The sequence below is a fragment of the Protopterus annectens genome, chromosome 4.part1 (assembly GCF_019279795.1).
Source record: "Protopterus annectens isolate FY-2018-M chromosome 4.part1, PAN1.0, whole genome shotgun sequence".
Lineage (NCBI taxonomy): Eukaryota > Metazoa > Chordata > Ceratodontiformes > Protopteridae > Protopterus > Protopterus annectens.
This window is the reverse complement of record NC_056734.1, coordinates 43,549,951-43,572,743: the sequence shown is the minus strand read 5'-3', so window position 1 is coordinate 43,572,743 and position 22,793 is coordinate 43,549,951.

Here is a 22,793-nt window from a genome sequence, read left to right as displayed (position 1 = left end):
TACTTTCATCATTACTGCTAGAGTCTGTGGGGGCACTAACATCAGGTGGACTGCAGGAGGGCAATGCACCTACATCAACACCTGTGGGGGGAAGACAAGAACTGTACATTACAAGTTATACAGCACAGTACACACACACACACACAGACACACACAGACAGACACACACAGACACACAGACAGACACACACACAGACACACACATACACACACACACACACACACACACACACACACACACACACACACACACACACACACAGACAGACACAGACAGAGACACATGCTATGACACCAAACAGCATGCAACATGCATGTGATATGGCAGAAGGCATTCAGCTTAGACATTTATAGTGGTAGTTATCATACATCCCTGAATAGCACACAACAGCATGCATGTGTTATAGCAGAAGGCATGCATGTGTTATAGCAGAAGGCATGCAGCTTACACAATTATAGTAGTAGTTAGCATATATCCCTGTGCTGCACCATTTGTGTTAGTAGGTTATGCCCCAAACCTGCAACACAATGCATGCACTATGCACCATTGCACTGCACTGCCATGTTTTGTGCAACATACCCCACATGTTAACAGACCATCGCTGACCTTTGTACATCTGCCACAGATGCTTTGTGTTGGCCACTGTCCCTATGTGTGAGGAGGACATGAGCAGAAAGGTATGTTGAGTGAATACTATGTTTGCCTGTGCCCTAGTTTGCATATCTCCCCCAAAGCATTGCATGTCTGTTCAACATAATTTGCGTACCCCTGAGACAAGTCTACAGACAATGTACATGTGGCTGTGCACACATGTTTGATATGGCTGTCCTTACTTTGCAATGGTGCCACAGACCAGCACTGGTAAACAGTACACCAGCCTGATGTGTGGCATATGTCCTTACCAATCACATGTAGTATGTCATGTCTTCTGCTGACGTGTTGAATGACATGCATACATGTTTAACACAATGGTGTCCTTTCAAATATACAGTGAGGTAAAGGTGTCCCAATGCAGGGATGTGTTATACTAACATGGACCTTCAGCTGACGCAATGTTGTCAGTCCACCCTACAGATATACAGTGACATACTGCACATTGAGCTGATGTGCATAGCCATTGCAGGGTATCATCTGGCTTCACTATTGCTATACAGTGTGAGTTACAGACACAGTTCATAGGCATGACTGTGTTCAGATACATTACATATCTAATGTGGAATGTGACCCACGTCACTGAAGTGTATACACACTAAACCCTACTGTGGAATGTGTGACACAGGTCACTGAAGGGTATACAGATGACACCCCTGCACATCTGCAACCATATTGCTGATGCCTGGAAACTATGCCCAGACATGGCTAACTTAGCAGTACTCCATGTCCCATATGCCATCTGTGTACCTCACACACATGAGGAGCAAGCATGACAGTGATGTCTGACACCAGCATCTGTGGCCAGTTGTGGTTGCATGTGTATGTTGTGCAACACATGTATGTATTTGGATACTGTATAGGTGAATGCTTTCATGTTGTGACACACTCATGATGTTCAAGGCATGTTATGTGGTGGTTTGATGTGATGCCTACACAAGCTGTGCACAGGTCTGTATGATGTTTAGTGTTTCACATCTGCAATATCACCATTACACAAAGGCCATAGTTGTATTGTGTCGGGCCAATGTACAACAGGATGTACACACATGTACATCACTTCTACTGTGTGTGTTGCTTCATGTCTCTGGCCATCCTCCATGGCTATGTGTAAACATGTTTTGTCCAATGGTTGTGATGGGCATCTATTTCACATCAGTGTTGTCCCATATGACATACACCCATAGATGTCATATGCTCCACTGAGGACAGGGTTATGCAGACAAAGGTGGCATGTTTGGGATGTGAGTTATCATGTTTTGCAGGATAGTTAAGCAGTGTTGCAGTCAGCCCACTAAATGTCATGGACATGTCAGATAGCACATGACATTGTGTGACATTCATAGCAAGGGCATAATCCACAAGGGTGACTCCTGTGGGCTGGTCATACTCCTGCTCCAAAACTTTTACAGTGTGTGCACACATATGCTCTGTATAGTACTGTTTGTATTCCCCACATGTGTAATGCTGATCTGTAGTACATGTCCCTACAGTGAGCCACACCTCCACCATTGTATTCACAGCTGTCCACACATCTGGCAATGACAGTTTGTAAGGTTTAGTGTAGATGTTTTATATAGTCTTCAATTATTCCACATGGGTAACCACTGTGATGCATTGCAGGTCTGACCTGTATATATTTACAGGGCCACCATACATTATGTGTACATGTGTTAAATGGCCACATGGCAGATAGCATGCAATTTATATGATTTGTGCATTATCGAGCCTGATATATAATAACAATCTCACCTGCAACAGGCTGCTGTCACTGCGAAATGCCAGAGGTACCTAACTAAATAGGAGTGTCACAGCAGTAAGATCATTATCCACACCTGTGTGATAGCTACAGGGTGCAATGTGCATGTTAGCACATACGCCAATACAATAGACTATAGTATGGAGTATGCACATCTGTGCATACATAGAGTAGCAAACTATGGTATGTGGCATGTGTGCATACATGCCTTGCATATGATGTTACATTACATATTGTACAGTAACACATGCAACTATATGAAATATAGTTGTGTTATATGTGCAGTAGTGCCTTACCAGGCAACTCCAGGCTCAGTGGTTGTGAGGCACCCACCTCCACAATACCAGCTAAAGCTTGTGGATGGAGTTCTACAGGTGTCCCCAGGTTGGCCAGCAGCTCCTCGGTACATGTGAGTGGGGGCTGGGTGATTGGCCCCCCACCTGTTGCACCTTGTTCCCTGGTGATTGCATTTTCATGCTGTTTCACCCATCTAATGATGTCGGTGCAGTGTCTTCACACCTGCTGATTGGTGCGATTGTGGCCACCAACATCATTTAACCTCCTGTGCAGTTCCTCCCACTGGGCATCCCGCTGCTGTGCATCCTGTGGCACATGGCTGAAGAGTATTACATGGTTGCCAAGGAGGTATGAAATGAGGACCTCATCCTCCAAGCGGGTGTATGGTGGCAGCCTGGCACACACCATACCTGGAAGACAAAATGATGGAGACAGGTCGCAGTAACTCACAGAGAAGTACAGAAGTACAGCTGAACATACATGTGTATCACATTTATTAAGATTACAAATATGTCTTCAAATCTACATGACACTAACACCACTGACATGTTTAACTCACACACATTTGACACGTACTGGTGATTTGATGTTATCATCATATATGTGTGTGTGCCAAGTGATGACATTGCTCATACTCCATGTGGATGCTGTCTTGATGTGGGCATGTCTGCTTGCCTGTACTGGTGTATTTACCTATCAGCACATGCCTGGATGTATTCACATTAATGCAATAGACCTTAATGCCGTGTATATGTCACATATATAGTCATACACAGCCTTAAGGAACATGACCTCTGACCCTGCAGACTTGCTCACGGAACGTTTTACATGTATGTGTTTTGCCATATACATCTACATGGCACTGTACAGCAGTTTAGCATCCTGCCATGTGTTACCTGTGTTTCAAATGTGAAACACATGGGGCAATGGCTAGCTTGATGGTATTTGCAGGGTTGGATATCAAATATAGCATGTCTGGTCATAGTGAACTAGTAGGCTAAATGCCCTGGGCCATTTATGAGCCTAGGCTGAAATGTTACCTAGCTGTAGCCAACAGACAGTTAAGTTACAGTGGCCAGTTCAAGCAATGCCACAAAAATGATCCACAGGGTTACTGATATGTTTGCCATGCGGTCATCACACCATGTCTTATAGAGGGGCAATGTACAGCTTTGCTGGACAGGGTTGCATAGCATGGCAGGCGTATGTAAAGTGTATGGGACAGGGATCTGTCAGGCATGGTGTGATCCTTTACTAGAAAGATGGATGTCCATGAAGTATGTGTTTATTTGGAATCAGGATGTGTAAGTGTAGCATGTCCAACATCTCTGCATTTGACATGGCTTTATTCAGGGTAGGCATCATGCTACATAGTGGAGCTAGGGATTGGGAAGGCTAGTGTAGGCCATCTGAACATGGCCAATAACCCTTAAAGAAAATATCTGATCTATTATGGGTCACTTGAGTGTTGAGTATGGCTGAACAATGACCTCTATATTCATGGATGGCACCCTGTCATGATTAGGGGTGCCAGTTATGACTACCTGACTGGTGTGGTGAAGTAACTATCAAAGGAAAGACTACTGTCCAGCTGCATCCCATACACACACAGTTTCCATTATGTTGACCGCTGCCTAGGTGATAGTTCATGGGTACAGGATTTTTAACATAGGGGATGACAATGCAATACTTAGCTGTGAGATTGTGGCCAAACGTCACACACCACACATCTGACCCACAAAGACCCTTCTGTATGTTGCCCGCAGCACTCATTGAGTCAACTATTGCTCCTAGTTTATAGTCATTTGCAAACATCAATAGGCAGATGCCTTCTGTGTTAGTCTGTGTTGTATAGATAACAAAGAGGGGGAGTACCAGGAATGAACCCTGTATTACTGTAGCTGGCACTGGTTTGATGTGCGTGTATTAATCAAACCCCTTCTGTATTGTTGGTGCTGCCAGCAGTCCAGTTGCCAACCACTCCTGTGACATAGGAATATACACCTAGTTTACTGACTGTAGCTGGAACACAGTATGGGTGATGGTGTCCTAAGACCTGGCAAGGTCATGATATGTTGTGTGAATCAACCTTACTGTCATCTACATCTGTACTGACTACATCAAATAAGATGATCAATGTTATGGCCTTACAGACCAGACTCAGCAGGGTAGTAGTGCACTATTTCCCATTATCAGTGGTGTCTCCCTCTTTGTGTGGTGTGATAACTGTTGCTGTGCAACATTCAGTGTGTACACAGCCTGACATGAAGCTATGATTGAACATGATGTGTATGTGGAGAGCAAATTGTTCTGACATTTGTGTAGGATACACCCTGGGATGTTGACAGGTCCCATGCAAGCTGTATGTATGACTTTAGAGAGTGCAGCTTGTACCTGCATAGTTGTTATTACAGGGGCTCTGTAGTGTATATGGATATATAAATATGTGTACCTGTTGGGGGGAGGTGAGTGTGGGTTTATGTTATCCAAGACCCTATCTGGATGAACAGGTGCTATTTCTGTAGGTGCAGTACCTATCATGCCATAGTGCTGTGAAGCATGGTAGGTCTTGTTGTCATTACGATTCATGACACAGCTATAGAATGCTCTGTGGTTGGTCACATAATATGTGGCTGATTAGTTTCACAGTAGCTTTGTGTGGCTTTATATGGTGTATCTGCATCTTACTGAGGCTGACTAGGGATCACCTCAACTCATGTGTGTTCACTCTTTCAACAGTTACTATCTTATGCGGTACAGTTTAAGGCAGGGTACCACCAGTTTGCCTTCCTGTTTGTGTTTGGTTGAATCTTGGTTCTGTTTCAATGGCACAATCATTGCACTTATGTGAGTGCTTAAAGTGCATTTGTGTAGGATTCAGCATTTGCACATGCATTGTCCATCTGCATGGGTGCCATGACAGTCACCACTTCACTCTTAAGAAGCATAACATTGGCTTTGGCGACTGACTATGGTTAGCATACTGTTAGCCCTGTTTGTGTGACTATGGTGATCCAGGTCATTGGGGTTGATGAAATCCAACATGCATTGAGCACAGGTGTTGGGACACGAGTCTTCCCAGTTCATAATGGGATAGTTGAGAGTAGCCATTATTATGGTTTTCTGTCTCAAACCTAATATTCCCCATTACAGCACAATATGACAGCTGGGAATTCTGAGGCATGGTGGATTATCTGTTGCAAGGTACAATTTGGATTCTGCTTTGGCACAAAGGTAGTTGCTCAGGATACTGCATCTGAAGTTATGCAAGTTCAATTAGTGTGGGGGTGTACATATCCTTCAGGAATATGGACACACCTGAGGCCCGTGTGTTCCAATAAAGGATAATGGCCGAGAAGTGAGGTATGTGTTATAACATGGTCATGCAGGGGTGGTTTCAGGAGTGTTGACCCATATCTCAGTCACTGCACAGATATGTTCTCCATGTTAAGGGTTGACGTGAGTCCATACTGAGTTTCTGAACTTTATCATTGAATAGCGAGAACCGCAGTGTACTGCCTGGCTGTCCCTGTTACAGCAGTGGACTTTCACTGGAACTTTGCATGATGAAGGCACTATAGGGGAAACATGAGCCCTAGCCAGTATCCAGATTCCCAGGGGTGACAGGTGCAGGCCCTGTCTGCAAAGCATCATGGTCTGTCAACCATGTTATCCCAGGCAGAGAGATACTGGATACCCTTTGAATTACACCAGTACATTAGACAATTGTGTAATACAATCCTTTTGTCTCTGTACTGCAGTATCATTCTGGTGAATGGCAGAATGCAACCCAGGCCTTGGGACATACCTGCATGGGCTACAAGACCTGACAGTTCCTACATGTATGTTTCCATGCAGTTCAGGCTACTGCATCACAGGTCCTGCACAACAACATGGAATACGCCAGAGCCATGTGTATAGTTCAAAAGGTGGTCTGAGTGTATGGGTATGTGGCTAATCATGGCAGACAGGCAGCTGACAGTATGTTTGCCCTCATATAGCTTGGTGTATAACATAGTGCTAGAGTTTGCATTCACAAATGAGTACTGTTGGGCATGTTTCTGGCCACGTGTTCTGAGGTGTGGCACAATTATGCAAACTATGTCATACAGGTTTTGTATTTTGTTGTCTGTCTATTTCAGCTTGGGAGGCGCCTTGCTTGGCCAGGTACTTAGAAGCCTCTGTGAATGTGTGTGATTTCTGCTGGTATGTGTGGGTGTCTTTACTGTGTTCTGGTAAGGGTAGGTGTTGGTTGTGGTGATGAGATGCATGTGTTAACCTACACCTCATGACTGTCCAGTCCAGTCATGGCTGTAGACTGTATTGCCTTCCAGCTTACCCCTGTAGCTGCATCCCAATGTGTGGGGTGTGGTGTTAGGTGGGTTTGGCAGTGTACATGGCATAGAGATTACATTCCCCCAGGATGGCCACATACACAAAGCTGACATTAGTAAACACCAATAGTTGACCAGTGGACATGCCTGTATGAGCATTCAGTACTACAAGTACCAAGTACTGTATTTAGTTTACATATTGCTCATGAAGATGTTTTAGACAGTGATGTTCACAAGTAAATATTTGTGTTATGGACATGACAACACTGGCTATTACAGAAACATAATAGCTACCTTTAGCAGCAATCCTCCTCTGAGGAGCACATCACATCCTGATAGCTGATTACAGATGATGCAAGTGTCAACAGGTCTGTATCCTTTTCTGTGAATATACTCACATATCCAACAGAACCATGAGCTCTGTTGGGCACGGACACCCACTCCCCAAACGAAGTCATGTATCAATAGACTCTGCTGCCACTATCAACATGATCAGGATATAATCAGATAGTGTACGCCATCACCTATGAAGCACCTATTACACATGGACAGCGGTCTCCTACATCTTACACTCCTACTGCAGATGCTACACTGGAGTTAGAGATGATATGCAACTTGTTTCATTACCAGTACTATGCACAACCTTACATACAGTATTTGCAAGCAGTTGTTAGGTTGGAAATGAGAGGTTAGGCTACACAAACCTGAAAGTTCAACCAGTGTGTCTCTACTCTCAATATCCACTCTATGTAGGTGTACACATAGCCATTTGGGCCAGCCCTGTAACAAGGGTCACTACACATTTGCATAACATGTACACATGCACAGCTGTAATTGGTTGCAAACGATACTAGTGAGGTGGATATTACATGTCTTATGCGCATGGATAGTTACCTAGCTCTTCCAATTTTCTTTGCTATCATGCTGCTAAACTGTCAGATGAATACAAGTCATATGTATCCTGTTACTGAGTATTGTAATCGCCAATAGATATAACTAATGTTTGCATAACATAACAGAAACGCTATGTAAAATGGAATACAGATCTGCCTAAAATACTGCACATTACACAGTTATTGGCACAATATCCCACAATGCAAATCATATTTGCACAGTAAGCCCACCTTTGACATGTTCATCTCACTAATACACCCATATATATGTCTACTGTTACAATATATCAACATATACTATCCCCTGTTATAGCACATACTTGTTGGACCAACTCTGACACTGACAGTGGCTGGAAAAGAATTGGTGAATTCCAAGCCTATATATATATATATACATATATATATATATATATATATATATATATATATATATATATATATATATATATATATATATCATCCCTTGTGGTGTATGAGGAGTTTGCCTTGTGAACTACAGCAGTACACATATAGAATACTACAAGCATTACTACTGCTCAAAAGTACATCGCTACAAGATAGCTATTTCCACTATATGCATTGATTACACTGTAATTATTACTGAACAGGTACTACATACACAGACATACCAAATGTTATACATACCTTCTTAGTAATTGGAGGTGTTATTGACTGGTATATTAATCGTTTTCGGTTTGTGTTTCGATCTTCTGTTGGGTATTTTGTACTATTCTGCAGGTAGATACAGATGGTTTGAATGATGACAAGGCACCCTTTTATAGTTAGAGATCAGTAACATGTGCTATCCTGATCACCAATTGGTGTTCCACAGTAGCTAATTACATGCACATCAGTTGTGCAGCTACTCCCTTAGTCATTACCATGGCAATGGTGGAGTATAATTGAATACTCCCATTTGGGCATTGCCCCTTTGCCTTACTTGTAAGGAAGACAGCCTGGAAGTGTTGTTTGAAATCTATTGCAACAGCTGTATGGAGACAAACAGAAATATATTGTGCGTAATGCCTAGAAGATTTGGTCTACATGTGAGTACTGCTGTTATATTTCTGAACATTGCTACTTGTGCAGGGTTTGTCTGTACCTAATACTTCTGCATATGTTTCAGTCTGGCCAGGATGTTTGACCAGCTCACAGCTGTATGGCTATGCATATAATGTTAGGGGGTTTACAGTGTGCTCACCAGACATCTTTAGTTTGGTGTAAATGTGTATCATACTGTGCTGATAATCAGTAATTGGTAGCACTTCCTGGTGTGATTACATTTCAACCCTCTTCAACAGGATTAGTTCAAACAAACCCTGTAACATCAGCAGATGTTCCATTGCATAATAGCAACTATTTCACTTAGGGCCATGTTAGTGTGTCTCTGTCCAGGTATGTTAAGGTTTCAGCAGATGTCGTACAGTGGGTGAATAATTGGTTATGGTATGACAGTATGCATTGTTGTAATTAGTTTGGGTGTGGCGGAGATGTTGGTGGGTGTACATAGCAGATGCAGGTGTGTAGGAACTGCTTTTATACATATTCTATATGTGTGCGGGGGTTCTTTCCCTATGTGAACACCTATCTCTTAGTGGACTAATACTATGGTCATTGCAGGCTGATTCATTAAGGCACTGTTAAATGCTTCCTGTATAGCATACAGGTATCGTTAGTCCTTGAATCCTTTTGGCAATACATCGGAATGTAATAAAGTTTTGTACATGAAAGATGTCTGTGTATTTCTGTCATGGATATTTGTAGTCATTGTAGTTGTGTTGGTGACTAACCCTATTTTGCTCATGTCCATAGGACATATTTGTAATAGTGTATTGCCATATACTCTTCATATGTTATGTTCATATTGTTTGGGGGTGGCAGAATGTGTGATTGCTATGGTCCATGTTATACTCAGATTTGAACACTTCAGATGCTGTATACACACATGTATGTATGTATGTATATATATATATATATATATATATATATATATAGAGAGAGAGAGAGAGAGAGCGATCTGTAATATATATTATTGCCTACATTTATATTACCTCCATAGATCTATATATCTACATATATATATGTATATCTCTATATATCGACATGTATCTATCTCTCTCTCTCTCTCTATATATATATATATATATATATATATATATAAATATATATAGCATACAACTTTCATTGGGTACATGGTGGTTTGTCCTATTTCCACACAATCCTCCCTTTTGTGTTTTAACCTGTCTGAATACACAACTAGCATAGGTGCATCTCAGGTAGCTTAGTGGTAGGTTACTCTGAGGATGATGTACATGGATGCCGGTTCTAATCCTGGAAGTGGTTATCATTTTACCTCTCAGAACAGGCATGGGTAGAGAAAGTGTGATTAACGCACATTTAAGCAGTTGTAAGCAGGTTTGCCCCTGGTCTGCGCGACATTAAGCAAAGGTTAAACCTGTGAATCGCTTATCAGTTTAACCGTGTTTAAGCGCCACTTTTCCGTCGCGCAAACCCACACAAAACTGCTTACAACTGCTTAAAAGTGCTTTAATTAACCTGCATTTGACAGTCCTTATTCTGGTCCTCAAAATAAATTAGCATCCCTTGCAGGGCATGAACACCACAGTCACCGACTTTACCACTAAGGCATCTTAGATATGTACAAATGTTATGATGTTTAGAATATACATTTTACTATGGGCATTCCTCACTACTGAAAATGAATTTGACAGTCAGTTGGTGTACATATGTATGATACATGTTAATGTTCATATGTTTGTGGAATTAAGTGTTGCAATGTGACCTGACAGGGTGTATTATGGATAAGAATGGTTCTTGTTTTGTTTCTTTTTTTATATTGTCCCCATACTCCATGTATACCCCTCCAGTTCACTTATTGAACATCCAACCCAGGCTCTCCTTGATGCATAATTTCATTGCCCATCATTCCTCCCCATCCCACTCTCCACATACACAACAACCATCCCTTCTATGGTGAATTATGTTAATATTAATAGTTATAATAGCAGAGCTCATTGTGTTTTGTGTAGACTTAAATTCCTTTGGATTGCTTCTGTGCCACAACGTGTTTTCATCGATGTTTATATATATATATATATATATATATATATATATATATATATATAGATATATATATATACAGCTATAAATGTAACTGTAGATATATATATATATATATATATATATATATATATATATATATATATATATGTAGCTATAAATGTAACTGTATATATATATATATATATATATATATATATATATATTTTTTTTTTTTTTATCTATGTGCAGACATCACTGACATGCATATATATATATATATATATATATATATATATATATATATATATAGTATTAATTTGTAACAGTTATACATATGTAGACTTGTATATGTTAATTCACAGACTATAGTACATTACAATGTACTGTACATATGTACACAAAGTGACTGTCCCATTTGTGGTCAGTACTGTGGAATGCCTATAGTATAAGGTGTAGTTTAAAGACCATGAAACATGTATATAGCTCAGATGGCTTAGTGGTAAATCCCATGACTATTGTGTGCGTGGTCCAGGGTTCAACACCTGCAATGCTTTAAAAATGTGTTTTACTCCAGAATAAGGCTCATTTAAGTGGGTGTAAGCATGTTTACAAGTTTTTGTGCGACATTAAAGCAGCAGTCAAACAAACTTTAAAACGTATAACCTGTGCATGCATACACGGCCACATCTGCTAACTACTCATGATATACATAGTAACATCTCACTGTGTGCTTACATAACATTACATTCTCTGTTGACTTTACCCTCCAGCACACATGGGTATATATGGGTGTTTCAAATGTTTATTATACTGAACACTACTACCTAGATAAGCAAGCTGTGGTTAAGGTACACTTTTTAACATGAAAAACATCTCTGACTTTATTGGGATTTGAACCAGGAATGCATGGATACTAAGCAAATGCTGTAACCATTACAATATTGACATTAACGTTGCTTCTGCCTATTTCCTATTTAGATGATTTCTATGTGTAAGCTAGGCTAAGCAAAGGGCGGAGGCACCCAAACCCACTGAGCTTCACTTACTCTTGAAATAAAAACATAACAAATGAAATGAGAGGCTATAAATTAAATTCCTAACTACATTAGGCATAGCCCCTCACTGACACACTTCATGAGAAACCTTGATGTGTGAATGGGTAACAGAATATACACCCCTGGGATCATGTGTCCCAGAACCATACAGCCATGGGGTGGGGGAGCCCCTTCAGTTTTATAGCTGCAAGACCTCTTGGGGAAATTGAATGGTGTTGAGGTTTCACATTAATATGCCCTGTTTGGATCATTAAGTGCCCCTATCACCCTCCACCCCCCCAGTCTTCAACAGCTTCTGGCAACTCTGCCTGGAATCACTTCTTTGGCTATGCTTGACAGAGGCTCAGTTACTTCATCAATGGTGCAGAGAAAGCCAACACACTGTAGCTATGCTTCTAAATGCCCTTGGGCAGATAGCCTACTACCTATCTGTGAATCTCTAAAGTGCAGGCCATCACAGACATAATATGTGAATAAACAGAGCTTTCAGATCACAATATACAGTGAAAAATCACCATGTAGTCAGAAAACAGTTAAGTACAGCAAGAACATACAGAACACTGATACTTAATCACTCCAAAAGCCTATCTTGGAAGCTAGAAGACTTGTATAAGTTTAAGGCTTTCTATTGCTTACCAGTAGGTTACCTACAGGAAAGATGAGAAACAAGCACAAATGGGTAACATGCATGCAACAATACCATACCAGCTTGCATGTGTCAGCCTTAGGCTTTGGAATACTGGCCAAGGCTATTGGCGCCCCCATTTGCCTTTTTTAGGCAAGTCTCAAAGGTGATTCCCACCTCTGTAAACAGCACAATAGCAGAATCATTGAGGGTTATGCTACTCAATGCCAGGGGTTGTAATCACAACATGCACGCACTCACAGCACTCCTCCGTATGGACAACGTCGACATCTGTGCAGTAACTGAGACATGTTTTTAGGCTCCTGAGAGCACACCAGCACTACCGGACTACAACCCATACCACACATTTCGAACACAGAATATGGACTGACACAGACATGGAGGGGGTGTATCCATATTCATCAGGATACCTACACCTCCAGGTTAGTGGGGCAGCATGATACCTCTGAGATCATCCATGTGCAGCTAACATCAGCCACAACTGCAATGCAAACTGTGGCCTGCTACAGATCACCCTCCATAACCCAGGACCACAACTCCTCCTACCTGGAGACAGTGGAAAACATGACAGTCCTACCAAACACCCTGGTATTGGTCGATGTCAACTATCCTAATATTAACTGGGAAACGTACTCGAGTACTCACTTCCAGGCCCAGCGCTTCCTGAAATTTATCACCTCATATGCCCTGTGTCAGATGGTAAACTCCCTAACGAGAGGTGGAAACATACTAGAAGTAGTAATCACCAACATGGGTGACAGGTGCACCACAGCAGAGGTAAACTGGTCACTGGTTAGATCTGACCATGGACTTTTCATTGGTAATTTTCACACCCAACCATCTCCCCCACCCAAGGAAACCACAGTGAATACCTTTCCTACAGCTAAATTCACACTACTAAAGACAGAGTTGGGAGGTTTCACAGCCCCCATGCTAAGGGAAAACACTGCTCAAGATACAGAAAGATTTACAAATGCACTCTATAAGCACCTACAAGGATGTATGGATCATGCCATCACTGGTAAACTAAGACTCGCTCCTCCTAGACAAGGACACCAGTCTGGTGGACCCCTGCAATAAACAGGCTATACAACAGAAGTAGGACAGTAGTCCAGAAAAACAGCAACACTCAAGAAGGGCAGACATCCGTAATCAGTATTAGTAAGAAACAGAGGTCCATCATGAAATCATCCAAGGCTTACATCAACAGGAAAACAGGCAGGGATTTGAAAGATAACCACAAAGCCTTATTTGACTATGTCAAGGATCTACATGGTAACACACAGATTTCCACTGTGCCAGTGCAATATAGCACAAAATATACTGACCCTACTGATATTGCCAACATCCTTGCAGATACATTCAATGCAAACTTCACCCCCTAAAGAGCCAACAACAATACCCAGAAAGTACAGTATCCCAGACATCAGAGACACACAGGTGGAAATGGCCCTCTCAGATTGCAAAACACAGTGTCAATGGAGGCAGATGGTGTCCCAGACTGCATCTTGCAAACACTATAGGACAGACTAACTCCCCACCTAATTAAGCTTTTCAACCTCAGCCTCTAAATAGGCTACATGCCCATACAATGGTGCATAGCAATGGTTATTCTACTCCACCAAGGTGGAAACACAACTGACCATGGTAACTACCACCCCATAAGCCTGACTAGCCTGGTCTGCAAAATTATGGAGTGTATCCTCATGGCACTCATTGACAACAACATTGGTAACCTCCAAACACTTGACCCAACCTAGGTCAGATTGATTGAGTGCAGATCATGCCTATTGAACCTGTTTGACATCTTACAGACAGTCACCGAGACATTAGATGAGGGGAGAGGTGGTTCACACTTACTACCTGAACTTCTCCAAGGCTTTTGACACCATTCCCCACTCAGGTATTATTGATAACCTCAACAACCTGTACATAAACCCATACATCACAGGATGGGTTGCCAACAGGCTTACACACAGAACCCACATGGTAAGACTAGCAGCCTCCATGTCCAACTCTTAACCAGTCACAACTGGTGTCCCACAGGACTCAGTCCTGGGACCCCTACTGTTTGGCATATACTTCTCAGAGGTACAGGAAACACAGGTGGACTACGGAAGACCATGTTTGGCAATGACTGCAAACTGGGAGCCATAACGGACAGTCCAGCTGACACAGACATCTTTCAAGGGGCCTCACAGAGACCGACACAGGGTGTCAATGTCATGGACTACAGCTAAGTGCCACAAACTGCATGGTCATTCCATTTTGGAAAACAAAACACCCACATATTAACACGTAAGTGGCAGCCACTTTAATACAGACGAGGTAAAAGGGTATCTGGGGACTAAGGTAGATAGTGATCTCTCCTTTGACAATCATATCTCCAAAGTAGTTAGGACATCCTTCTATATAGGTCATCCGATTACTAAAGGGTTCTCATCTAGACATACTGAGGTTATAGTGCCCCTTTACTCATCACTCATCAGTCCCATCATGGAGTATAATAACCCATTTGGGATGTACCTCAGAAGACACTTCCGACAGCTGGAAGGTCCACGAACATACCTCGCCAAGAGGATTACTGGCCTCACACATATGTCCTATGCAGCCAGACTGAATAAACTCCTGCTTTACTCAGTGGCATCTCGTTTACTCAGAGATGATCTCTGCTGGCCAATAAAGCCATGTCCAACTCAGGCTTAATGGATATGCTCCACCTATGGGAATCCATGTCACAGAGAGCCACATGCTGTAGTGAGCTAAACCTTGCCACAATAATAACTAGAAGATGCTGGAGGGACAGATTCCTGTCACAGAAACTCTCAAATGCTTTGAAACTATATCCCTAATTACATTATACAGAGCTCCTCACTAACACTCCTCATGAGAAACATTGAAGAGTGGATGGAGAACAGTAGATACACCCCAGGGATCCCACCATTGGCTCGGCTCCACAGAGGGACAGTTAATTAATTGATGGGGTGGCAAAAGCTGACACATTTTGGCTAGGCTTATGAATGCCCTCAGGCAGTTAGCCATGTATCTACCTATTAACCTATGAATGTATACATACAGTATCAGCACATGCTGATAGCTTAATTTACTGTTCCGGTGTTGACTTACCTTATGCCAATAGCAGTTGTGTGTGCAATAGTTGAGGGCTGCCTATGTTGGATGCACACAGTAGACTGCCTATACATGACAATTTACAGGTAGTCTTGTGTGTGTGCCACCCATTTTTACTGTGTGTGCAGGTGGTGAAAGATGTCAGTCCCTAGGTGCCTACACTGTCAGTGTGTGTGTGCTGTACGTTCCCTCCTTGCCAAGGCATGGGCATACTGGGCATGCCTCTGTCTGTCTACTGGGGCTGGCTCAGGGTGTTCATGGTCTGAGTACCTCTGTGCCTGTGGGGCCCTTGGCTATGGTGGTGGGCTGTGAGGGCCTTCACCATTCTGTCCCTGCTGCAGCTGTTTCCACAGGATCATATTGTGTAGCATGGCACATACTATGAAGATGTGGGCACACATGCCTGGAGAGTACTGCAAGGCTCCACCAGATATGTCCAAGCAATGGAACCGTGATTTAAGCATCCCAAACACATGCTCTATGATGATTCTGGTTTGTTCGTGTGCCTCATTATGGCATTCTTGCATGGGTGTGTGTGCATTTCTGATGGGAGTCATCATCCACTGTTCCAGTGCATAGCCAGCATCCCCCACCAGGTGGCCATATGGGATGTCCCCCCTGGCAAATACCTGATACAGCTGTGATGCATGCCAGATGTGGGAGTCGTGATAGCTTCCAGGGCTGCCAGCACACACTTCCATGATAATGACCTGGGCATTGTACATGACCTGGCTGTTAATGGAGGGGTATCCCTTGCGGTTTATGTAGTGCCTACCCTGCTCACTGGGTGGTGACTTGATGTGTATGTGCATGCAGTCTATTGCACCCAATACCTCCGGGTATTCTGCCACATGGTGGAAGAGACACATATTGCTGGCCAACTCCTCCTGCATTCGGGGGAAGTATATGTGCTCATTGGCATGTGGTAACATGGCATCCAGGAACTGGTGAAGTACCCTAGATGCTGGTGCCTGTGAGATCCCCATGATATCCCCAGTTGGTCTTTGAAAGGTACCTGTAGCAAGTATTCTCAGGTTTACACATACCTTCGTATCCACTGGGATGGGTTCCCATCTGTTTGTTCTGGCTCTGAGGCATGGCCAGCACAGCTCCACAAGTTGCTGTAGGGTGTCCCTGTCCACCCTGTAATGCTCTACTATCTCCAGATCATATAGCCCCTGGTAAGTTAGCCTGGGTCTGAACACTCTTCTCCTCCTCTGGTGCCTGGGGTGGTTGTGAGCATCATCCTCCACACCACCTTCATTCCACAACACATGCTGGTGGATCAAAGCTATGACAGCCCCTAAAATGTACATATGAAAAGTTTCCCATCTGTATACACCAGTGGTACAGAATGTATTGGAATACACAAGTGTGTGTGAGGTGCTTTCACACTTTATACTATTGTGCTATGTATGCTGCTTGTGTCATTGGGTGTGTATGAGCAATTCCAGCTGCAGGTTATCTTAATTATGGGTTTTACAGTGAATACTGCAAGTGTGGGGCCTTTAGTGTGGAGTCATGCTCGCCTGCCTTGATTAATCTGTTGCCCTTTAATTCACTTTTATACCAGGATCCCCTCCCATTATCGGCATGCCTCCACCTGCCGTCTTTCTTGTTTTGCACATTCCCTATGCAGTCATGTGTTGCAAAATGTGTCTTGTAGCTGATATAATGCAAATCTGCTTTGTTCTGCTGTGACACTTTATTGTTTTCTTTGCAGTAATGCCCCTCCCCTTTCCTGTTCTGTAGGTAGCTGCTTGCAGCCTTGTTAGCTGTTGTCAATGGCCCACTGTAGGTTCCTAGGTGTTAATTAGTCATTTGTCCTCCAATTTCCCTGCTGCAGCATTTCCTTATACTTTACCTATATCCTTCCTGTTTCAGCTCTGGTGCGCGCCGCACAAACCCATTTACCGAGTTTAAGTGTGTTTTAATCTCTGTTCACATGCATACTCGGTTACCTTATGTGTTCTCATCTAAGCAAAGCTATAGCTAGTTCAACACAACCCTTTCCTGCAGCTTTGCTTAGCTACGGGACACCGGATTAGCAATGCTTCAATCTGCTTAAAGCAAAGGTGGCACACCCCTCTCTTGATGCCATTTCTATCTCAAGGGCACACCTCAGTGTTATAACGCTACACTGTGAGGTGCATCCTTACACCAGCAGGGAATCTGTGATTCACTATTACTCCTCTCATTTGCATGACATTGCCTACTAATTCCTAGCTACTGCACCAAACACTGCCACAGCCCCTTAGCAACCCTTGCACCATGGTTTGGTGTAACATGTCTGCCATTTACTATTATGGGAAAATCTTGATATGTGTTACATTGCAGTTTTATTCTATATTTTTCTATTTTTCTTGCGATCCGGTTTGCTCGCCGCTGCCCTGTGCTTAAACTTCGCAATAGTGCAAAAAATGAAATTAAATGTTCTTTTTATATTTTGTACATTTTTTTTATGCCAGTGGCTATATATTTAGCCATTGGTATATATTAACAATATAATACACGTGTTTGGCCGGCTGTCATGGCTCTGGTTTTTGTTTGCAAAAATGTAAACCGTTTTTTTACGGTTTACATTTCTGCATGCTTACACTATGCCTGCACCACTTCCTGGCTCACTAAATGCCTTCATTTGCATGCTACACTGCTGCAACGGGGGTAATTAGCATACAGGTGCCAGGAGCAGTGCGGGCATAGCGTACGCAGGTAGTGCATGTGGAAACAGCTCGCAACTGGATCACTCGCTGGCCATATTTGGTGTTGGAACACCAACGCTATGCCTGCACATGGCGCAAGCTTCATGAATCCTGGGGTCTAGTTATCATTTAGTCATAGACTCATTCAAATACAACCCAGAGGACATGCTATTAGGATAGCGATTAAGCCATGTATAAGAACTTACTAATGTCAAAGTAATATATTAATTCTCATATCTTAAATTAAGATCTTGCATTTCTTATTAAATAAAGATAAATAAAGGCATGAAATAAATGTGTCCCTTATCTCTCTTTGTCTCTCTCTCTTGTCATTTGCTTTGGCTATTGTGCATGTAAGCTATCATATAAAGTTTAACAATCATAAAGCAGTATTCAAAACAAATCATTATTCTACTTCCAATATTCAATAATTACCTACTTTTAGTAGTAAGTAATATTGATGCTACACTAGCAAACATAAAAAAAAATCACTAAATTATTTTGAACTGATGGCAGGTTTAAAGCTTATTCAGAATAAAACTAATACCTTATTAATTAGCAAAGATTTGACAGAAACAAACAGTGAATTTAAATAGGTAGTAAAGGGCTTCATTATTTAGTGGTCACTCATATGCAGTTGTAATGAAATGGCAGTAATACATTCTAAAATCATTTTAGATAATATTAAAACAATAATAAATAAAGGGAATATGATAGTATTTTCTATGGAAGTCAGGATTATTTTATTCTGAATAGTTATTTTACCCAAAATGCTGTGCATTATATAGATAATTGGTCAGGTTTATTACCAGCTACACTAAGTCTTGCTATCATGTAGCACCCTATTTTGGTATTCATTAAATAAGTCTATGCATAGTCTATCTCAAAACAAAGGGAACCAGCAGAATATGCTAAAGAAAGCATAAACAACTGAATTACATGCTAATTAACTAATCCTATTTGGCAGAGCTATTCAGGAAGCTACAAAACAATTGTGTGCAGTCAGTGCTAACTTTACCCCTGAATTCCAAAACTCTTTGGAATACAGGCAACTACATTTAGAAACAAATGTTATGAGGTTGCTGCTGCCATCATTATCCTGTACGTGGAAAAGGCTTTAAATCAAGGTGCTGCTGACAGACCTTGTGCAAGAAGAGGAAGAAGAGTGTTTAGACCCCATTTGACTTGTCATGGACTGAATGACACAGAAATTGCTGAGTGATACAGGGTAGACAGGGAACACTACAGGAACTATTTAACCTTTGCCACTCTCACCTCAGTCCCCTGAAACCATGGAGAACCCATCCCAGTGGAAACAAAAGTATGTGCAGCATTAAGTATGCTAGCTACTGATACTTTTCAGAGAACCACAGGCATCAGCCTCTAGAGTATTACATCAATTTCTAAATGCAATGCTACAACATGCAAGGGATCAGATCTGTTTCCCTTGCACGGCAGATCAGAGAGTAAGAACCATGCAATAGTTTTATCCAATAGCATACTTCCCAGAAGTTTTGGGATCCACATACTGCACAAACATAGAAATAAAAGCACTACCAGTACACAGGGAAGGAGGTACTTCAACAGAAATGGATACCCCTCTATAAACTGTCAGGTTGTCTGTAATGCCCAAGGGATCATCTACAATGTGAACACAGGTAATCCAGGCAGTTGTCATGACTCACAGATATGGTACACCTGTGAGCTGTACATAAGGTTTGTTAGGGGTGACTTTCCACAAGGCCATCTAGTAGGGGATGTATGTTATGCCCTAGAGCCCAGGTACATGACACCCACGAGAAAACCACACAACCCCAGTGAGCAAGAATACAATGAGGCCCATCCTCAAGTGAGTAATATCTTAGAACTTGTGTTTGGATTGCTCAAATCAAGTTTCCAATATCTAAATGTGCCCTGGAGTATGATCTAGGCACCTCACCCAAATACTCACAGTCTGTGTCACAAATATAATTCCTAGGAGACAGCTTCAACAAGAATAGCAAGAGGCAGGACCACAGTTTCAAGGATGGTAGACATGGCCACCAGCAGCAGATACTCATGAGGAGTCTGAGGGAGAACCATCACTTGCAGGTGGTTCTGGAAGACCGAGACATGCACAATATGCCATAGCTGTGGTTAAGAGGCAAAGGACAGCATACCCACTCACTACCTAGGTCAAAGACTGTGATCTCACACACATGCAAATATGAATGCTGATGCCTGTCAAACTCCACAGCCTTTATTTAACCATGTAATGGTTGTGTTCTGATAGCATCAGATAGAGACAATTCCCAAGGACACAATTTGCACCTGCAGTAATGACAAGATTAGTGTAGAACCTGTAAAGAAAAAAAATATATATAACCAAGTACTCATGTATAGAAATATGTATACGCCCCTAGGCAGAGCATTTATGGTGTACAGTTATGTCAGTAATAGCTTATATGATGATGTTTGCAATATACAACTATTTATTCTAACCAGTTCTGTGCATCAGGCATTTCAGTTGAGCACTGTATACAAACGATGGAACAGGTCAATGATACTATCACTTGTGCAAGTATAACAACAAGTAAGACTGAAATACCTACTGTTTCAACTGCATTACTTACAATAGTAACTGAAATACAAACAGGTTTATCAACTATAAAAAAAAAAAAAAAACAATCATTCACAACTGAGTAGGAACAAGGAATCAAAACCTTTTTATTCTGCAATACATATTCATAAAAGCAAGTTTGTGAGTTAGCAAGCATTAGCTATCCATTCTGCGTGTTGGGCATATATGAAACCCTAAATCAGAAAGACATGCAAAATGCAGGGCACATTCATTATCATTTGCACAGGGTGTTTAGAGGGTGTGGCAAGAAGGTAAGTCTGGCACCAAAGAAATGTGTGGGTGTGTGAAACACATGTATATTTACAGTTATTAGGGCCAGTAACAACAGATGTATAGCAATAAACAGTACTTTTTGGATAGCATGCATGTGTGTGATATGGTGCATGCAAGATTTTTTTTTCAATGTGTGTATGTGTATCTGCATGAACACAATCAAGCACTGTGCTAGCACTATGTCTTGGCATCTCATACAGGTATGAGTCATGCATGGTAAAGTAGTCAGTTCAGTGTTGCCACCCCTGACCATGAGAACAACCTCTGCCAGGAGTTGCTCTGTTACTTTCATGGTCCTAACTAGAAGTTGGGCTACTACCTGAATGTGAACAATATCTGTGGGATGAGCTTTCATCATGACTACATCCAGGACCATCAACTCATCATGGCCTACCATGTCTGGGTGCGGCCAATGTAATCACTGATGGACCACAGGATGTAGTACCGCAATGAGAGCAGGATCGGGCATGGCCACATCAGCTAATAACAGATGGTGTAGTGGCTCTCATACCATATGGATGCCCACCCTCCCCCAACAGACATTTCATCATATACACTGCCTGATCCATTGTGTCAATCATTCAGTCCAAGGAGTGACCCACATGGTTCACAGAGTCACATACATCAGAATGAATGACATTAAGTACTTCCGCTATCACATTGAGGTCCTGGTGGAATGTGCCTATGCCTCCATTACAGCCCTATGCATATGTCTGGAGGCACCTAATGACACACCAGTATTAGGAGAAGGCTGAACAGCAGGCCTCCTCAGAGCACCTCCATGGGTATGTGTAGGCATACTGACTGTGTCCAAAATATGGACAGTGGATGTGGCAGTCTCAATCACAGCATCAGACTGATCCTCTGCACCACCAGACTATGCCTTTTTATCCCCACCATCAACAACGGATGCTAACAATGCTCTGACATCAGGTGGTAGAAGTTCCACAGTGTCACAGACAGAATCACCTATGATAAAAGTAATAGACACAACAAAGAAAGAAAAAGCAATGAAAATGCTCAAATCTTTTGTTATATGAAAGGTAAGTTAAGCTGGAATAGATGCTAAAGCAATAAAAGTATTAGTCTATGTTAGAATTAAATCTATCTTATATAAATTAATAGCAGTAAAAAAGGCATGCTTACCGTGTTCAGGTGATCTTGCAGACTGCAATCCCGATGTCCCAAGTATCACAATGCAATTATACAAGAAACATAGAACAATCCCCTTTACATCTGCAGAATCATCCCATACAAAAATCCATTGACCAGTTGAATTCTCCCCCAAAAACATCCTTTGCTGTCTCTCTTGTACTGAATCATCTATCCCACACTTATTGCAGGTTCAACATATATAAAATACATAACAT